This window comes from Mastomys coucha, unplaced genomic scaffold, assembly GCF_008632895.1.
Source record: "Mastomys coucha isolate ucsf_1 unplaced genomic scaffold, UCSF_Mcou_1 pScaffold15, whole genome shotgun sequence".
Classification (NCBI taxonomy): Eukaryota; Metazoa; Chordata; class Mammalia; order Rodentia; family Muridae; genus Mastomys; species Mastomys coucha.
In genome coordinates this window covers 29,576,893-29,595,865 of record NW_022196897.1, presented here as the reverse complement: position 1 = coordinate 29,595,865, position 18,973 = coordinate 29,576,893, and the positions used below count along the sequence as shown (strand labels likewise).

At 35.3% G+C, this 18,973-nt stretch overlaps 1 protein-coding gene and 1 long non-coding RNA gene across 7 annotated transcripts in view; one reads left to right on the top strand and one right to left on the bottom strand.

Annotated features, from left to right (window-relative positions):
* Positions 1–18,973, top strand: part of Lrp1b (LDL receptor related protein 1B) — a 1,939,581-nt gene that overhangs the window by 594,586 nt on the left and 1,326,022 nt on the right. The window lies entirely within an intron of this gene.
* LOC116090131 lies at positions 3,004–11,723 on the bottom strand. Its single transcript, XR_004118567.1, has 5 exons — positions 11,637–11,723; positions 8,739–8,865; positions 5,977–6,130; positions 4,189–4,283; positions 3,004–3,173 (listed from the first exon to the last, which is right to left on the bottom strand). It is a non-coding gene; the product is annotated as an uncharacterized LOC116090131 (long non-coding RNA).

Below are 18,973 nucleotides of genomic sequence, written 5' to 3'. Positions count from 1 at the left end.
GTGTGTTCTTTTGTGATTGGGTTACCTCACTCAGGATAATATTCTCCAGATCCATCCATTTAGCCAAGAATTTCATAAATTCATTGTTTTTAATAGCTGAGTAGTTCTCTATTCTAGATGCTGTTGTGGATACCAGCAAGTGTTGGATAACAGGAGCCTGATATAGCTGTCTCCTGAGAGGCTCTCACAGTACCCGACTAATACAGAAGTAGAGGCTCACAGCCATCCATTGAACTGAGTACAGTTTCCCCAATGAAGGAGCTAGAGAAAGGACCCAAGGTGCTGAAGGGTTTGTAGCCCCTTAGGACAAACAACAATATGAACTAACTAGTACCCTCAGAACTCCCAGGGACTAAACCACCAATCAAAGAGTACACATGGTGGGACTAACGGCTCCAGTAGCATATGTATAGCAGAGGATGGCCAAGTCGGTCATCAATGGGAGGAGAGGCCCTTGTCCCTGTGAAAGTTCTATGCTCCAGTGTAGGTGAATGCAAGGGCCAGTAAGCAGGAGGGGGTGGGGTAGTGAGCAGGGGGAAGGGGAAGGAAACAGGAGTTTGTTTTAGTTTTTGGTTTTTATTTTATTTTATTTTAGTTTAGTTTAGTTTTTTCTTTTTTTGGAGGGGAACCTGGGAAAGGAGATATTATAAATAAAGAAAACAACTAAGAAAAAATGGGGTACAGAGCTAAACAAAGAATTCTCAACTGAGAAATATCAAATAGCTGAGAAGCACCTAAGAAATGTTCAACATCCTTAGTCATCAGGGAAATGCAAATCAAAACAACCCTGAGATTCCATCTCATACCAGTCAGAATAGCTAAGATCAAAAACTCAGATGTAAAGCTTTTTTTTCTTTTTTTTAAATTAGACATTTTCTTTATTCTCATTTCAAATGTTAGCACATTTCCTGGCTTCCCCTTCAAAAACCTCCTATTCCCTCTCTCTTCCCCCTGCTCATCCACCTATCCCTTCCCACTTCCTGGTCCTGGTATTCCCCTACACTGGGGCATAGAGTCTTCACAGGACCAAGGGTCTCTCCTCCCATTGATGACCAACAAGGCCATCCTCTGCTACATATGCAGCTGGAGCCATGGGTCCCTCCATATGTACTCTTTTGTTGGTGGTTTAGTCCGTGGGAGCTCTGGGGGTACTGGTTTGTACCATTGGTTATCCTCCTATGGGGCTCCAAACCCCTTCAGCTCCTACAGTCTTTCCCCTAGCTCTTCCATTTGGGACTCTGTGCTCAGTCCAATTGTTGTCTGAGAGCATCCACCTCTGTATTTGTCAAATATAAAACTTTTTGTAGGCCAGTTCATTGTCCCATCCTGCTCTTTAAAATCTTGGAGATTTGTAGATCAAGGGAAAGAATGACTTTTTCAGAAAGCTGACTTTTGAAACCTAATACAGTTTCTAAAAGCAACTGTTTTTCAATATAGCCATTTCAAGATAAATAGAAGAGCTAAAAAATGAGCACAAACCAGCCCCATACTCTCATTTTTTCCCTCTAATGTTTGTGCCATCAAAACAGAGTCCTTTTATCAGTGCAAAAGAGGAAAATGCCATGAAAATTTTCAGTAAACATTTATGTATTAACTAAATATATTGAAAAATACTAGATCATATTTCCCTATAATACCATATGTGCAATTCGGTAAGTTACTTTATTACCTAGAATGCATATCTTTGTATAATTAAAAAAGGAGTTGTAACTAAATGATTAATTATATGTCAGCCTTGCAAAGTTTGCTATGTAATAAGGGTGGGTCTATCCAGTGTTATGGAGTGATTTACAAGTACAAAATAGAAAATGTGTTGGAGAAAACTTGTATAGCTCATAATTGTCTACAAAAGATAGCTTTCACTCATCCTGGTGGCAACTTCTGCAATAATTGGATTTAACCATACCATCACACTAAATGTAATGTCTACAACATTTTTTTAAAAAAAAGTTACAAAGACTACAATGGGTTGATTAAAAACATATTCCTTTTCAGTGGTCACATTATGAAAATGAATTACTGGGGCACCCAGCCACTATGCTATGTTAGGCCTTTGTGCTACCCCAATAAGTGTTTGGGAATTAAGAAACTGCTATGCTGCACTAGAGACACTTCATAGAACCAATACAGGATTTATGTAGAGTTTAGGGAAATAAAATAAAATGATTTTTCTTCTTTGATCAAATTAATTTTCTTGATAGCAGTGATATTGTATTTCCCAGAGAAACAAAAAATGGCAAACAGTTTATTCTGATAAGTTCCTTATGAGTTACTGATATTTGCATTTAAAAGGTAATAGAATTTAGTATTAAATATATAATTAGACTTAAATATATTACAAAATATATTGGAGCCAGGTTGGTGGCAGCAGTCAATAATTAACTATTTCAAGGATAGAAAAATCTACCCTTCAAATAATTCTATGTACTTAACAATTATTTATAAATGAGCAAATTAAATTCCATAATACAAATACTTAATATTTCTGAACTAATTTGTCTGTGGCATATAATGTAATATTTTTCATTTTTCTGAAATGTTGATATTAGGACCAATCAATCTCCATATAAAATAGTTATAAGTACACGTGGTATTTTTACTTCTGTTCTGATACTTTCAACAGGGGAAAACTTAGGAATGCCTTAGGGTATAGGAATAACTTAAGATACAAGCTTACTTTCCAAATACTTGTGTGCTAAAGACAACTCTAAGCATCATGAAGTTGAGATTTGAAAACATTTCAGGGAAAAAATATGAAAATTTTCTTTCCTTCATTTTGAAAACAGTATTTTACTCACAAAGATTTTATTTTGTTCGAGTACTGAGAAACTTCAAATTAAAATATCTCTATGCAACAGATTAACATAATTTGTTTACATGATATAAATGCATTTTTTATAGAATCTATGATGCATAATCACAGATTGAATATATTAATAAAAATCTTGATTATTACTTATATAGTGTTAAGAATTTTACACAGATTCTCAAGCACACTAATAGCACATTATTCTCAATATTTTATTTCTTGCATATGTGGCAATCTATTTATATGTTTTCTACCTTGGTCTTGAACTAACTCTGTAGGTTGAACAAGCTTTGGATCTCTGATCTTCCCACTTCAGCCTTAACAGAAGACATCAGGCACAGTAAAGAAGTTCTGGCCACAATTTCTGTTGATCATTTGGAATGACAGTTATTGATTAGAAACCAAACCTGGCATGCACAGTAATACTTGACCTACTCTATGCTTTATAATATAGTTAATTTGAGAATTGGCTTATATAAGGTATTCAAGAAATTCCAAAATGAATTTATTTGCCCTTGGCCATTTGTTAGTGGAAAAAAAAGAGACAATAAGAAAAAAATCAGTTCTTTAAACATTTTCATTATTATTTACTAAAGTAAAATGTGACTGTTAAAAAATTTTCAAGTGCACAGGCCAAAGCTTCTGAGCTAAAATGGCTGATGTGCTCATGGCTCAGAGGTAAGCTGATAAGAGGTGAACTGTCAGGATAGAAATTTCACAGATAGCCATCGTAGAGCACGTGTCACTAACAAAATTTACACATTTAACTTGGTTTTTTTTTTTCTGTTCTAATTCAGAATTCAACATTTGTATGCATTTTGTGTGTGACAAAATAATTTTATGTAAAGGAATGTTCTTATTCTCATTTAGAAATTCTCAAACTCTGGATGTTATAGCCATCTCTAAGACTGAAGGTATCCAGGAAACTGGGTAGGAGAAAGGTCCAGAAACATTGGTTTATTTCTAATTATGATGTTGCATTTGAGAGTTATAGAAGATACATATTCTAAAGTGGTGAGAAAAGCCCATGCATAATACCATAATATATATATATGAAGTGCGCATGAGAAGTTATAAAGTAAGTAAAAGCTCAAAATATCAAAGCCATATACAATAATATACTCTTTTTGCAGTAGTTAAATAAATAAATAGGGGAATGCCAGAGCCAATAAGTGGGAGAGGGTGGGGTGGCAGGCATGGGGAGGGGGGAGGCAACAGGGGTTTGTTCTTGTTGTTTTTGTTTGTTTGTTTGTTTGTTTTTTGGAGGGGAAACTGGGAAAGGAGAAATTTACATGTAAATAAAGAAAATATCTAAAAAACATGTACCTTTTTTATTAAGAAACAAATTATTATGGAAATCAATCTAATTATCCACTTACCATTCCAAAAAGCCTTAAATTTCAATAACATGTTGAATGATGACAAGCTTCTCTTATAGTGTGGTATCCTTGTGGACTCATGCTGTTTCTAAAGACTACAAACATTTAAAGATAAAAAATGACATAGGGTGGGGGTTTTGAGGTGTGCTGCCATAACATGAAATCCTGTCATTTCCACAGGAGCAAGAGGTATGAATTTGTTGTAGTAAGTAGGATATACCTTAAAGATACTGCAAGGGCCTTATCTAAAATCCAATCTCATCAGACACCTCAATAGTGTCTCTAGGGGACCAAACATGCAAGCTAAAATAACTTATTGGATAACTTTCATAATTAGAATTAAGTTAATATGATAATAAGTCATGTTCTTTAGTTATTGCTGAGTTGAAGGCTTTGCCTATAGCTGAAACTGTTTTAAAAGTTATATGTACCAACACATTTTTTATGAGCCTGACATTGTGATTATATCCATGTCGGTGGAATGCACAGGTGAAATGCTTCCACATTATATAAGGTCACATACCCATCGAGCAATAAAACATGATGTGAATCTTTGTAATGTAACAGAACATGTATGTGTAAGTACCCACTGTACTTCTACTAAATGAAACAACTGATTTTCTATAACACATCATTCTGTTCAATATGCACTATTACATCTCTTTCAAGTATTTGATTTGAAATGCATTGTAGCAATAAACCATAGCCTACTGCTTTGCTTGATGACTGTATATCTCTTCAATTGCCTGCTGTCACTATTTTTAACCCATCGCTTCTTAAAATGATGTGAATATTTTTCATTGTTTAAAAATCTGATAGAGCTTTCAATGATCTCAAGAAAAACAATGAGAAATGTTACTTCTCTATTGCCAAAGCCAGCTCCATCAAAGCAGAGTATGTCCTTAACGATGCAAGGCTTATGCACTATCACCAAACAGTACTACTACACACACCTTTTTCACTAGCACACCCTGCTGATACTAAACAAAATGACTGCTAACTCAGCATAGTAATATGGATTAACAATCAGGGAGAACATATCCAGAATCGTGTACCAGAGACAACCAAGGTCAAAGTTCCCTATTGGAAATGCAGTGCAAAAAGATCTCCCTGAATGTTGTTGTCTCAGCAGAACATTTAACAATGAACAAGACGGAAAACCACAAAGGTCAGCATGTCTGTTGAGTAGTGAGTAAGCAAGTAAGCACTTCTGAATAAGATAAATGCCTCCAAAGCATGACCTATCTAGTCCACATCCAATTCTCCATTACCTCTAAGTGCCTGAGCTAATATGGTTCATATCAAGCCCTTTCCTCTGTTATCTGCCCATTCACATTCCGGTCACTTAAGTTACAATAAAAACAATGTAAGGATGGCTAAATTTATGAAATTTGAGGTAAAAAATATTTCAGTATTATTGTATATTCTTTCAAATTAACTATAAATTAAAGATCATGTAGGTAACAGAATGTTAATTTAGGTGATCTACACTCATTTTTTAGGAGCTTCCTTCCCAATCTTCTAACCTACACATTTATTTTTACTGACTCTGACACATTTAAGCCAGAATTTCGCAAACCTGGCCAGTGCCTGCCACTAAGATCAGTGGTCACTTATAGCTGGCCAGAACCTGCCACCGGGGTCAGTGGTGATTTATAACTACTCAGAAACTATCACTGAGATTGGTTACCAATTACACCTGAATCTATTTTTATATGCATTTATTATCACTTTTTTCTCTGTTTTAATAGTAAAAAAAATTGATATAGAAGAAGTCCAGTCACTTACCTGAAGTTACCTAAGTTATAAGTCCCCAAAAGGGTCTGTAGTCCAGGCATTCTTTGATTAATTGAAACTTCTGCTCCTTCATAAGTAAAACAAGACATAAAGCCAGTATCTTCTTTATAAAGACCTTTTTTCTTTCCTCCTCTTTCAATCCCACCTGAAATAACATGAAATACTACTTTACATTCTGTTCAAAGACCATCATACATGCTAAGTTTAGAAAATATACTTATGGTTAGAATATATTTCATTTAATTTCCTTTTATTAGATAGCAAGTCCCTTAAAACATACATGCTTTTTCTTCTCTAAATCTAAAGTTACTATAACAATGAAGTTAAAAATGATAAAAGACTAATTAGATGAAACAATCAAAGCTACATACAGGGCAAGTGAGGTAGAAAATGAGTGAAAAACAAAGAATGATGTGGAATACAGAAAGAAAACTAGAGAGTTATTAGAAGCCATTGCTTGAGAGATAAGGGGCAGTTATGGAAATGTTGAATAAGTGATACTAAGAGGAAACTCGTTGTCGTGTACCTAAGAAATTATTGAAAATTCTGATATTATTTCCATTTGATAGAAGACCAATGGCCACAAATGAGCAACAATAAGCAAAGACAAAATGACCTACAGTACAAAGAGACAGCATGTTTATTACAGGAAGGGTAATGGCAGAGACTGGAGAAGTAACAGAAGAAAACAGGTTTGATTGACTCTGGAATTCATCAGCATCTGATGCTTCAAAGGGTATGAGAAAATATTAATCAATTTGATGCTCAATAAGCCAAAACCAAATTCTAAGCTAGGTATTTTCTCTACAGGAAAGGAGGAGCAGTTACTTTACCAGTTTTTGTCTAGTAATCAGTGTGGAGATTCTGATGAACAAGAAGTGTGCAGTAATTACATTGAATAAAAAAATTTGACTCAATGATATTAATGAAGCAAACAGGGGAATACCAGGGCCAGGAAGCGGGAGGGGGTAGGTTGGTGAGCAGGGGGAAGGAGAGGGAATAGGATTTTTTTTTTCCCTGAGGGAAAACCGGGAGAGGGGATATCATTTGAAATGTGAATAAAGAAAATATCTAATAAAAAATAATTTTAAAAAACAAAGGAAAATTGGACAATTTAACATACTCCATATTTTTAATAAAGAGCTGAGAATTAAGTTTAAAATAAATAATATAGCTATCTCCTGAGAGGTTCTGCCAGTGCCAGATGATACAGAGGTAGATGCTCTCAGACAACCACTGGAATGAGCACAAGGTCCCCAATGGGGGAGCTAAAGAAAGGACTGAAGGAGCTGAAGGAGCTTGCAGTCTCACAGGAGAAACAATATGAACTAACCAGTTCCCCCCAGAGCTCCCAGGGACTAAACCACCAACCAAAGAGTTCATATGGAGGGAACCATGGCTCCAGCTGCATATGTAGCAGAGGATGTCCTTGTTGGACATCAATGGGAGGAGAGCTCCTTGTTCCTGAGAAGGCTTTATGCAACAGTGTAGTGGAATGCCAGGACAGGGAAGATGGAGAGAGTGGGTTGGTAAGCAGGAGGAGGGGGGATGGGATAGATGGTTTTTGGAGGGGAAACCAGGAAAAGGGATAACATTTGAAATGTAAATAAAGAAAATATCCTCCAGATCCATTCATTTCCCCAAGAATTTCATAAATTCATTGTTTTTAATAGCTGAGTAGTACTCCATTATGTAGATGTACAACGTTTTCTGTATTCATTCCTCTGTTGAGGGACATCTGGGTTATTTCCAGTTTCTGGCTATTATGAATAAGGCTGCTATGAACATAGTGGAACATGTGTCCTTATTATATGTTGGACCATGTTCTGGGTATATGCCCAGGAGTGGTATAACTTGGTCCTCTGGCAGTACTATGTCCAATTTCCAGAGGAAGCGCCAAACTGATTTTCATTGTGGTTGTACCAGCTTGCAGTCCCACCAGCAATGAAGGAGTGTTCTTCTTTCTCCACAACCTTGCCACCATCTGCTATCACCTGAGATTTTATCCTAGCCATTCTGACTGGTGTGAGGTGGAATCTCAGTATTGTTTTCATTTGTATTTCCCTGATGACTAAGGATATTGAACATTTCTTTAGTTGCTTCTCAGCCATTCGGTATTCCTCAGTTGAGAATTCTTTGTTTAACTTTGTACCCCATTTTTAATAGGGTTATTTGGTTCTTTGGAGTCTAACTTCTTGAGTTCTTTCCTGAGTGAGGTAACCCAATCACAAAAGAACACACATGGTATGCATTCTCTGATAAGTGCATATTAGCCCAGACGATCAGATTACACAAAGTACAATTCACAAACCACAAGAAACTCAAGGAAAGGGAAGACCAAAGGGTACTTCTATCCTTCTTAAAATGGAGAACAAAATACCCATTGAAGGAATTGCAGAAACCAACTATGGAGCAGAGACTGAAGGAAGGACAATCCAGAGACTGCTCCACATGGAATACTTCCCATATTCAATAATCAAATCCAGACACTATTGTGGATGCAGGCAAGTACTGGCTGACAGAAGCCTGATATAACTATCTCCTGAGAGGCTCTGACAGCACCTGACTAACACAGAAGTAGAGGCTCACAGCCATCCATTGGACTGAGTATAGTGTCCCCAATGAAGGAGCTACAGAAAGGACCCAAGGTGCTGAAATACACAAACTGTAGAATACTAGTGGTTTCCATCTCACTTATGTGCAGCTTAGCCATTTTCTAAGATAGAACCTTACCAGCTGAGTTGATGTCCTACCTAGAAGAAAAAGAGTAGAACTTCATTTCATGATGTGTCCAGTTGAGACATTAGCTGTTCGTTTCCTCCATCTTCAAGGTTGGCAGAGATGTGGCTCTCTTCTACTGTCCACTTCATTTCTAGATGTCTAGGTTTTAAAGGTCTCATGGGGTTAGACTGCCTTTTTGGCTAACTTAGAATAATCATTTGGATCTCACAGTCCTTCACCTTCCATCAAAAATGTTCATTTTTGTTGCGTAAACTCACATACTTGTATGTTTGTTGCTATAAAACATGGACATTTTAGAGAGCCCTTATTATCCTTATCACATGAACAGTATGGGAGAGCAATAGAAAAAGAGACCTATCCAGCTCTGGGGATGCATTTTAGTAGAGGACTTGCTTAGTGTGCACAAAGACCTGAGTTTTATTCCCAGAAATAAATAATAAAAGCCAATAAAATAAATCATGGAAGTGTTTAGAAAGAAAAAGCCCTGAAAGGGACAAAAAGCAGTTGTATTTGCCCATGAGTAAATGTGAGAGATAGATTACAGGAACATTGTTGTTAGAAGATCTTCCAATCTACTGCGGTTCGTCAACACAACAGGAGTCCATGTTTAAGGTCATGACTTCCATTTTTTTAGTGTAAATATGTTGTTTATTAGCTGTGTGATTCTTGGCAAGGAGTATGATCTCTGATCTGTGTGTTCTCCCTTGCAAAAAGATATTGTTAGTATCTATATCATATGAATGTTATCCAAACTAGAGAACAGAATGAAGTTAAACATTTAAAATTGAAAGAATGAATTGTTAGTATTCAAATGGTTGAGATTGTGCAGAGTAAATGTGGCTAAAGGAAGTTACAAGTTTTATATAGAAGAGCACTGACTGCTCCTCCGAAGGTCCTGAGTTCGGATCTCAGCAACCACATGGTGGCTCACAACCACCCACAATGATACCAGACGCCCTCTTCTGGTGCGTATGAAGACAGCCACAGTGAATTACACTGGAGTGAGCAGGATCAGCAGAAAGCCCTGAGTTCAGTTTCCAGCAGACACACACACATGATAGCTAATGGCCATCTGCACAGCTATGGTGCACTCATACACACATAAAATAAAGTATGTGTCTTATATATGAAAATTTCTATAAAAGGACTAAAGAGGTGATATATTGTAAAAATTGAGACAATTTTTTACTTAAGAGAAAAGTTTTTTGTTTAAAAAACTATTTGCTAAGTAATAAGTCAAATATCAATTAATTTTTAGTAATAACAAATTTAATTGTTTGTAGAAGAACTAGATGTCTATTTAGGTGTAGATGAATGAGAAAATGTTTTTAAGCATTTTCTCTAAAACATCTTCATGAATATATCATATAAATATTTATTTATTAATTTATATGATGTATCTGAGGCTTAAAAATTGGCTTATATTGAGAAAAGTCAAGGCTTTAGCTTTCTGTATTGAGTAGAGACAAAGAATTCAAATGTAAATATTTTAGCCACTATTGAAGGCAATATCTTTTAACCTATAAAATTACAAGTAGGCCTACACTGGCCACAGCTGTTTTAGCTTTTACTACCTTTGTCTTAATTTTTCATATAATAAAAAACCATAACTATAGTATTTTAGAAGGTAAGACCCAATTATAAACAATTAATATTTTAAAAATTAATATTAAAAAACAATAAATTTACACCACAAAGTCCTTTAAGTGTCTCTCTGCCTCTGAACTGTAGCTAGCAAGTCTGGTGTTAAGCCCATAATTTAAAACATAGCTATTAGTTTCTAACTATAAAAGGCCTGGTGTGGCCTGTCCCAGCCTCTCTGTGAGAAAGCCTGAGAAGGGGTTGGAGTTAAAAAAAATAAAATAAAAGCAGTGAGAATTTCTCACAGCGTACCAGGTCTCTGATGGGCAGAATCATGGCATTTAATGGCATGTGTTATTAGTTACGATGAAACAAAGTCTAATAACTTAAAAATCAATAATCATAAGAACATATACCTTTAAGACTAGCTATAAACCAAATGAAATCTTATTAACTGATTAATAAGAAATTAAGAACTAAGCTTTTAATAATCTATAAAAACAGCCTTTAATTTAGGAATAGAAACCTGTCTCTGTCTCCCAAACACTGGGAATAAAGGGCAGTGTCCGTGAGCCAAGGACGCCCCGGATAAGGGAGATGGGCACTTGAGCTGCCCACACGGCCAAGCAGGCGCAGAACCCACTCTCCAGCAGCGCCCCAAACACAGCAGCCTCCACTGTACCCCGGATGCCCTATGCGACTCTGCCCTGAGAGGGCGGGGCCTCCGCGGCCATCTTGCCATGTGTAATTGGACAAAGAAGTAAAGATGTAAGACAATTGACAATACACAATCGCATTCATTCAAAGACAAGACAGACTGACATGTAACATAGATTATACATAAACAAAACATATAGCCACAGGGAACTAAAGCCTGTCCAAGGCCATTTCTGTCCCCAAGTACCTCCACTTCCTGGGAGGCCCCGTAAACTCTAACCCAGAGCTATCAGGGGAAAAGGCTGTCTCTAATCCCTGGAGTTAGTTAGCCTTCCAAATAACCCCGCAGCCAAGTCACTTACCGTGAGAAATGACTACGTCCATATCTGGGCCATCTTGACCTCAGATAAACCTGGCAAAACCTGCTGTGATCCGGCGAAACCGCCGTCTACTTTGGCACCCTGATCATCTTAACCCAGCACTTTGGCTGTCCATCCTGGCACGAATCCTCTGTCTATATCTTAATATTTATATAAGAGCTCTCTGATCCTTTCTACTCCAATCCAGCCCCACGTTGAGCCCCATCTATTACTGTCCAGTGGTAACAATAGGGAAGGATTATTCTGGAATATGGAGTCAGGAGAAAGTAGGCTAGCCATAATTAATCTTACTCATGTGGGAGGCACCAACAATTAGACAGCATTCAGGAGGTATGGTCACCCAGCCATCTTGCATTTAATGATCTCTTTGTTACAAGCCAGCAGGTAGAATAGGTGAGGCAAAACCCCTCCCCCATGTTCGTCAGCATGCCGGCCCAATCAGCAGCTCCTTTGGTCTGTGTAGAGGTGGGACTTCCAATGTAACTGGAACCAGGAGCAAGGCGTGGCAAATAGTAGGAGGTGGGCAGAGAGGTGTGGTTATGAGAGGCAGGCAGGGTCTGAAGAATCAGCCCTCAAGCCAGGAGGGTTACAATTGACAAGTGGTTAGTTTGCTGCATTTTCCATGATTATCTTTAGCAATAAGTTTCAAAGAATTTCACAAAAGTTTCTTCCTCAAAAAATTAATATCATTAACACACTGTGCCTGTTCTCTCAGTGATAGTTGTAATTGTCTCCCTGAAATTTTCTGGAATTCAGAGTAGGTAACAGGGGAGGTTTCATACAGCTTGGTTTGTTTGTTTGTTTGTTTGTTTGTTTTTTGAGGGGAGGGAATTAAGTTAATGCAAAAAGTTTAAGCATTGAATACAGTATTCTACTTTAAAATTACAACTTGGACTACTTAACCCATGTCCTATAAGGTCTTATACAGAGGACATTCCTCAACTCCATTGTGCTGGAGAGCTGTAATCTATGGAAATCTTTGCACCATGGAGATTAAAATAATTACTCTCTAACACCCAGGAAGCAGTCTTCACTAGTATTTCCATGTTGTTATTTATTTACTGTAGCTGGATGGAAAGTAACCATGTAGAATACATGTTAAGAGATTAAATATCAACGAATATATAGTCTTTTTGTATATAGAGACCAGTCACAAGGAGGCACCCTATATTACCAACATTTTGTGTTCAAAGAGCAAGTACACATATGTGTGACAAATATAGCTGTATAGTTAAAATTATACTCCAATAACATGAGTGTACTTTTTGGTAATATCTTTCCTTTAGGAAAAGCTTAGGTTAAAAAAAAGCTTAATCTCTGTATTGCAAGAATGATAGATATCTATTTTGTTCAATATAAGTGTTTCAGATACCACAGTTCAAACCTGTTTAGACATTGTGCACAGAGGAAGAGTCATATAGATTCAGGCATAAAATTACTCTACTAACAAACGAACTTTTAGTGAATATACTTAATATTTGTTAAAATAAGATTATTGCATGATAGAAAATTCTGCAAACTTTAGAAGTCCTATTCTGTACTAGAATCTATCTTAAGTATTGTTACATTATTAATTATACTTAATTCAGAATTGAAATAAGTTAATATATTTATGTTACATATAAAGAGATTAAGTGTTTTCAAACTGCAGTTGTAAAATAAAAGGTTTTTTTTCATAATAAGTTCTCAGTTCATACCTGGGTATTTTATTAAAATTTATTTTTTGTTACCATAAAGTACAAATGCAAAATCTGAAGTAGAATATTTTATTTTAAATATTTTGTGTTGACAAAATTTCTCCAAATCACAGCTACATAAAACCTCCCATTTGCTTACCATAAATTAAAGAAAAATTCAAGACATTTTCACATGTAATAGAGATAATATGTACAGTGAGCTACAGATAATAATATCTCTTGAAATGGAAACGTGTGGAATGGTTTGAAACATATTATTAAACTCAATCATGGAGAGTACAATGAACTAACCCCTTGTCAATTTTTAAGTATCTATGTACATATCCTAGAATGTTGCATTCTGGAGAGTAATATCATGTATTTTTCTTTTACCACACAACTCCTCTGAGATAGCTTCATGTTAGAGAGATTTCAAAGAGGAATTGAGTTGATTTTGTTTGAATTCTAACACTCACAGTATGTGTATCATTGAGTAGTTGAAGATGAGAATTACTATTGTAGTTTGAGGGTTTTTTCTTTCCTTTGTTTCAATCTAGATGTGCAAATGTTTATAAATAAAAGGGGGCAAAGAAACGAAATTTGACACAGCCGTTTTCACCAACAACAAGCATTGTATGAACATGATAGACATAGGCTTTACTAGTGGCTACTGGGCATGTGAACAGTTGATGTTTAATGAACTTCTACCACTATTGTTTACTAAGACTAAATTCAAAACCCATTGTACTGTAGTCTCTGCAGAATTACTCTTTTGTCTTATGTTTCATAATGCATTTAAATTGAAATAAGTCCTTTAAAGCAATCAAGACTGACTTGGTGGAATGGTACAAATCATATAATTTTCCTTTCCAATATAATAATATTTGGAATCAGCATATTAAATGTATATAAAGAAATTGATATTTTTACCTGTTATCTTCACTATTTTATAACAAGTTCATTCCTTTTCAACATTTAAGGAGTAATTACATGTATTTTTTTTTGATTTACAATCTTAACAATTGGTTTTAGAGCTTGACTCTAATAATTGTTTTAGAATATGATTATACTACATTGGAAAATTTTCTCCAGCAAGTTAGCAATATCTTCTGTGCATTTCTCTTGACTTACTCAGAATAATCAAAGTTACAGTTGTGAAAATTAAATAATCAATGTTATCCAGAGAGTAATTTTACATGTACTATTAAAAATAAAATTAGAGAAACTGCTGGTTTGTTTATTTTTTCCTTTTCTTTTTTATTTTAAATCTTTTATTATTTTTTTTTACATTCAAGATTTTATTCCCTTCCTGGCCCACTGTCCAATACCTCTCTTAGGATCTATATCTCATACCTCCTCCCTGCACGAACCTCCCTACTTCCCCCTTCCCCCCCAGTATTTCAAAGCTACCCATTGGTGTCAGTCAATAAAGTCATGATGTTCTTTTAAAAAATTGGTCTACAAGTACCTCAAAATGTATACAATTTTGGGATTTTTAAAAATATATTTTCTGTGAAGTTGGGTATATTGCTAAATAATTTTGAGACTTTATTTGTTTCATTACAAAAAAGAAAATTAAATTGAATTATTGATATGGTGCTTTATTAAACACAGATATTTAGTTGGTATTATCTTTAAGCATGTAGACTAACATGGCTTCTCAGGGTTTTTGTCCTGGTAAACAAAACCTCCTGGACCAAGTTTTCATTTCATAGACACAATATTAAAGTTGCAAAACTTAGGCTTGGAAAACTACAGGCAAATCTTAGCCAAATCTTTTTGCCTTGCTTTTGTAAGACCTTTTGGTTTTGAGTGTTTAATTTATGTAAGAGAGTAAATGTCATTTTTTCAGAATGAAATTACATAAAATTCAGATTTAATTATTAATAAATAAAGTTTTTTTTTCAAATAAAGCCATGCTTAGTTATTTCCCAGTTTGCATGCTATCACTTCTTTCCAATCATTGTAACAAGGAGTATGGTAACTGCAAACCTTAAAACATTAGTCCTCAAGGTCTTGTTCGGAACATTTTAGAAATCTATGTTTTAATAGTGTACCTATCAATTATAAATTTATTTGAATTAAAGTTGATACTTTTTTATAAATATAAATATAATTTACTTTACAAATACTCAGATTCTATTTAAAAAATTGAAAATGAGACCAATTTAAATAATTTAGACCTGATGTCAAAATGAAACAAAAAAATCAGTGGTATGTCCATGCACAAGCTATAATTCACTTCATCAGCTGCTATATAATACATGTACTTTTAAAAAGCAAATTGACATGACCAAATGACTTATAAGAAGTACTAAGTTACCCTTCCTGTTGTAGAAGCACGTTCTTTTCTAACTTGGCTGTCCTAATGCCTTAGCTGTGGTTTCGTGATATTTGCAAACTCTTTTATGATTCTACAGAGGTATGTGGGCACTGATTTTTTCCAATCTTTCAGTCATCATTACTGTAGACTAAAACCATAATCAATTTATTATGTTAATCATTTATCTTTGAGTTGTAAAAACAAGTGACTTGTTGAAAGCATATATGATTGTACACTTCTCTCTTAATTTCAGAAACAGTTCCACAGAAAAAAAAAAATTTCTTTTTCTTAATCAGTTTCAGACCTGATGGATGACTCCATTTGTAAGTCGATGTGGATTCATCGCTTGTTCCTTTGCATTCAACATTCAAAAATGAACTGTATCTAAGGCTGTAAGGTGGTAACAAAGCTCTTTGGTGGTGAATCCAAGAGTGAGCTGTTAAAGCTTTGCCCTTTTACCAGTCACAGATTCTAGTCTATTCTTTTTCTATGGAAAATGGGCAAGCAGATTTCAAACTAAAGCTAACATAATAAGAACTGCAAAGAAACAGTCTAAAGCATGAGGTCTTATGCTTTTTTTTTGTTTATTTCACATAAAACATCTTTGATTTACTTTCCCCTTAGAGCAGCAAGCAATTCTGATTGGATCAACTTGCAGAAATATATCTGGATGTTATGTCTATACGTTTATATAGACATATATTTGTACAGCATTCATAGCAATACATTTGAATATCAGCATGACTCATGAAAATTTGGTAAAAACAAAAATAAGAAAATAGAAATCAGCATATAGTTTCCTGGAAGCAAACAGATTTCTAAGTGAAGATTTAAATATTTGTTGTAGAAAATGAATACCAGATGTTGTTGAGACAGTGTTTATATATATATATATATATATATAGATAGATAGATAGATAGATAGATAGATAGATCTATATCTATATCTATATATATCAGGATTTGGATGCAAAGTATTCATGGAGCCAGGCATGATTTATATATTCACGCATATCTGGTCCACTCTGGAGAAGCAAAATAACAAAATGCTTCCATTTTTTCTTAAATGAATGCGGGTTAGACACATAGAATTATTATAACTATTTATAGTTTAAAATAAGAAAACAAAATACATTAAATGATTAACTTACAGTTAGAGTTTTCTGTAAAAACTGGATCTAAACTAATTTTATTTGAATCTTAATTTCCATTATAAAACAAGATTATTACTTTTTCTTTTTAATACCCTTATTAATGTCTATATGGAGAAGATGACTAAGAACCAAGGAAATTTAGTTATTCATCCCATTTCCTCAGTGATTAAATGTTCAATACTCGTATTGTGAAGAAAAGGAAATGCATGCTAACATTCTTAGTATATAATGTATACAATTAAATTTATTTCCCCAAATTTTCCTCTCTCTAACTTCCCCTATTTCTTTTATATTTGATAACTGCCTTATGTAGGGTAGTGGGTCCTATGTTGGCTCCACCACAGGCCATGACTACTGGTTGGGGAGGTGGGACTCAGGAAGTTTAACTGCAGATTAACCACCCCATTGCCAGGTGGGTGTTGGGCCATTAAGAAGCCCAGTGACACCTCTCCTGGGGTGGAGAAGCACAGTCTGAGATGGGGGACATCCTTGCGGGGGAGTCTTCAAGCCTATGAAAAGGCTTTCTCCATGGCTCCTGTTCAAAGGAGAAGGAGAGGAGATAGAGTAAGGAATTGTGTTAGGTGTGACCTAGGTGTGATTAGTGAGTAGGATGTAAAGTGAATAAGTAAATAAGAAATTAAATTAAATTAAATTAAATTTAAAAACATCAGTTTCTTGTAACAAGGATCCAGAACAATAAGAAGAAGCCAAAAGAGGAGGAAAAAGAGGAGGAAGAGAAGAAGAAGGAATAGAAAGAGAAGAAGGAAGTAGGGGTAGGAGATGGAGAAGGGTATGAAGAGGGGAAAGATGGTGAGAAGAGAAAGTAACTTGAAACTAGTTTTTCTTTCCCCTCTCAAAAAAAGTAGAAATTAGTTTTACATAAAAAATAAGAAAGTGCATGTCCATATTGGGTTGGATCAATGAATGGTGAAGTTTGTGAAAAATCTAATGAAAGGAAACCGTTCATAAAATACTCTGTTTGCAAGAAAAAAAAAACTTCATATATTATCCTTAACATTTATTTTCTTTGAAAAAAAGTATTGATTATATTAAATTCCCCAAAGCCTTGCATTTGTATTGAGACCTCCCTTTGTGCAAGTAGCTTATAAGAGTGACTTGGAGTGTGAAATGGGGCTCAGCAAGGGCCAGGCGACACAGGTCAGTGTGGCTCAAGCAGAGCAGCAACAGCACAATTCAAAATTGCTCAAAAATAGCTTGAAAATTATTAGCTCCTAAGTTATCCTGTTACGTTTTGGAGACATTGTAAGTACATCAGTGATGGGAGTTCACTAAGGGTTTCATATTTTAATTCATGAAATTGTGTCTATGAGTCAGATAGAAGAACCTTATTGTTAAAACAAATAGGGGGTAGCTTTTTCTGACATTTGGATTACTTCACTGAGTTTCACCTGAAACTCACATTTTGACTCTCATAATTTTGCATACTTTTCTTAAAACATTGTAAAAAGCATTAGTTGTAGCTGGAGAGATGGATCAACAATTAAGGGCAGTGGCAGTTTTTCTGGAGAGCCTAGATTCAATACCAGCACGTACATAGTTGCTCATTACTGTCTATAACTCAAGCTCCAAGGAATCTAACACCCTCTCCTAACCCTCCTGGCACAAAACATATGTACTGGCAAAATAACTCTAAATGTAAAAAATATCAATCATGCACCTTACATCTCAGGCCAATATATTTGAGTTTCTTTTCTTCTGATTTCAGTTTTGGGAATACTGAAATTGAACCTCCCTTAGGAAAGAAAAGTTCTGAGATTTCCAGACATAATAATCTCCCCAAACTATAACATATTCACAAAACAATCATTGTTTCCATGTTACCCTGTTATTTTCCATCCTGTCAGTTTTTATTTTAACCATGAACTACTATCATACATCATGGTCCAAAAACAGTAAGCATTACTAGATTCCATGTGCATAACACCTTGAAAGGAAAGCATTTGGCAACCACTGTGAAAATATATTGCTTCCAGAAAAAGAATGTTTGAAAACACTTGGCTGAGAAAGGACTGTGGTTTAGAGGTCTGCACTGTCAAGCCAGTGCATTGTTAGTGTTACCAGCAGACACTACAGAGTGATGCAGGAGGAAATAGAGCAGTCAGGTAATTATTAGGAGAAAGACTAGCAAAAAAGATTGGGAAGTGCACAGCTGTGGTGGAGACCCTCCCGAGGGAGGGATTGAGTGCCATATTACAGTTAAAGACAACCCAGAGCTTAAAAGAGAAGTCATAAGGCTAGAAACCAATTTTAGAAATGAAAGTAAAAGTGTTGATGTTCAAACAGATATACCAAGCCATCAGGAGACAATAAGAGGTGTGTGGAGGGACACATTTGTAAGTTCTTGCTCTCAACGAAGAAGCCATAGACTTTTCTTTCTCAGCCCTGTGCCCTAGCATGTGCACTGGATTTAGGAGCAAAAATAAAATGGCCTATTTGAAATCCAAAGAGACTTTA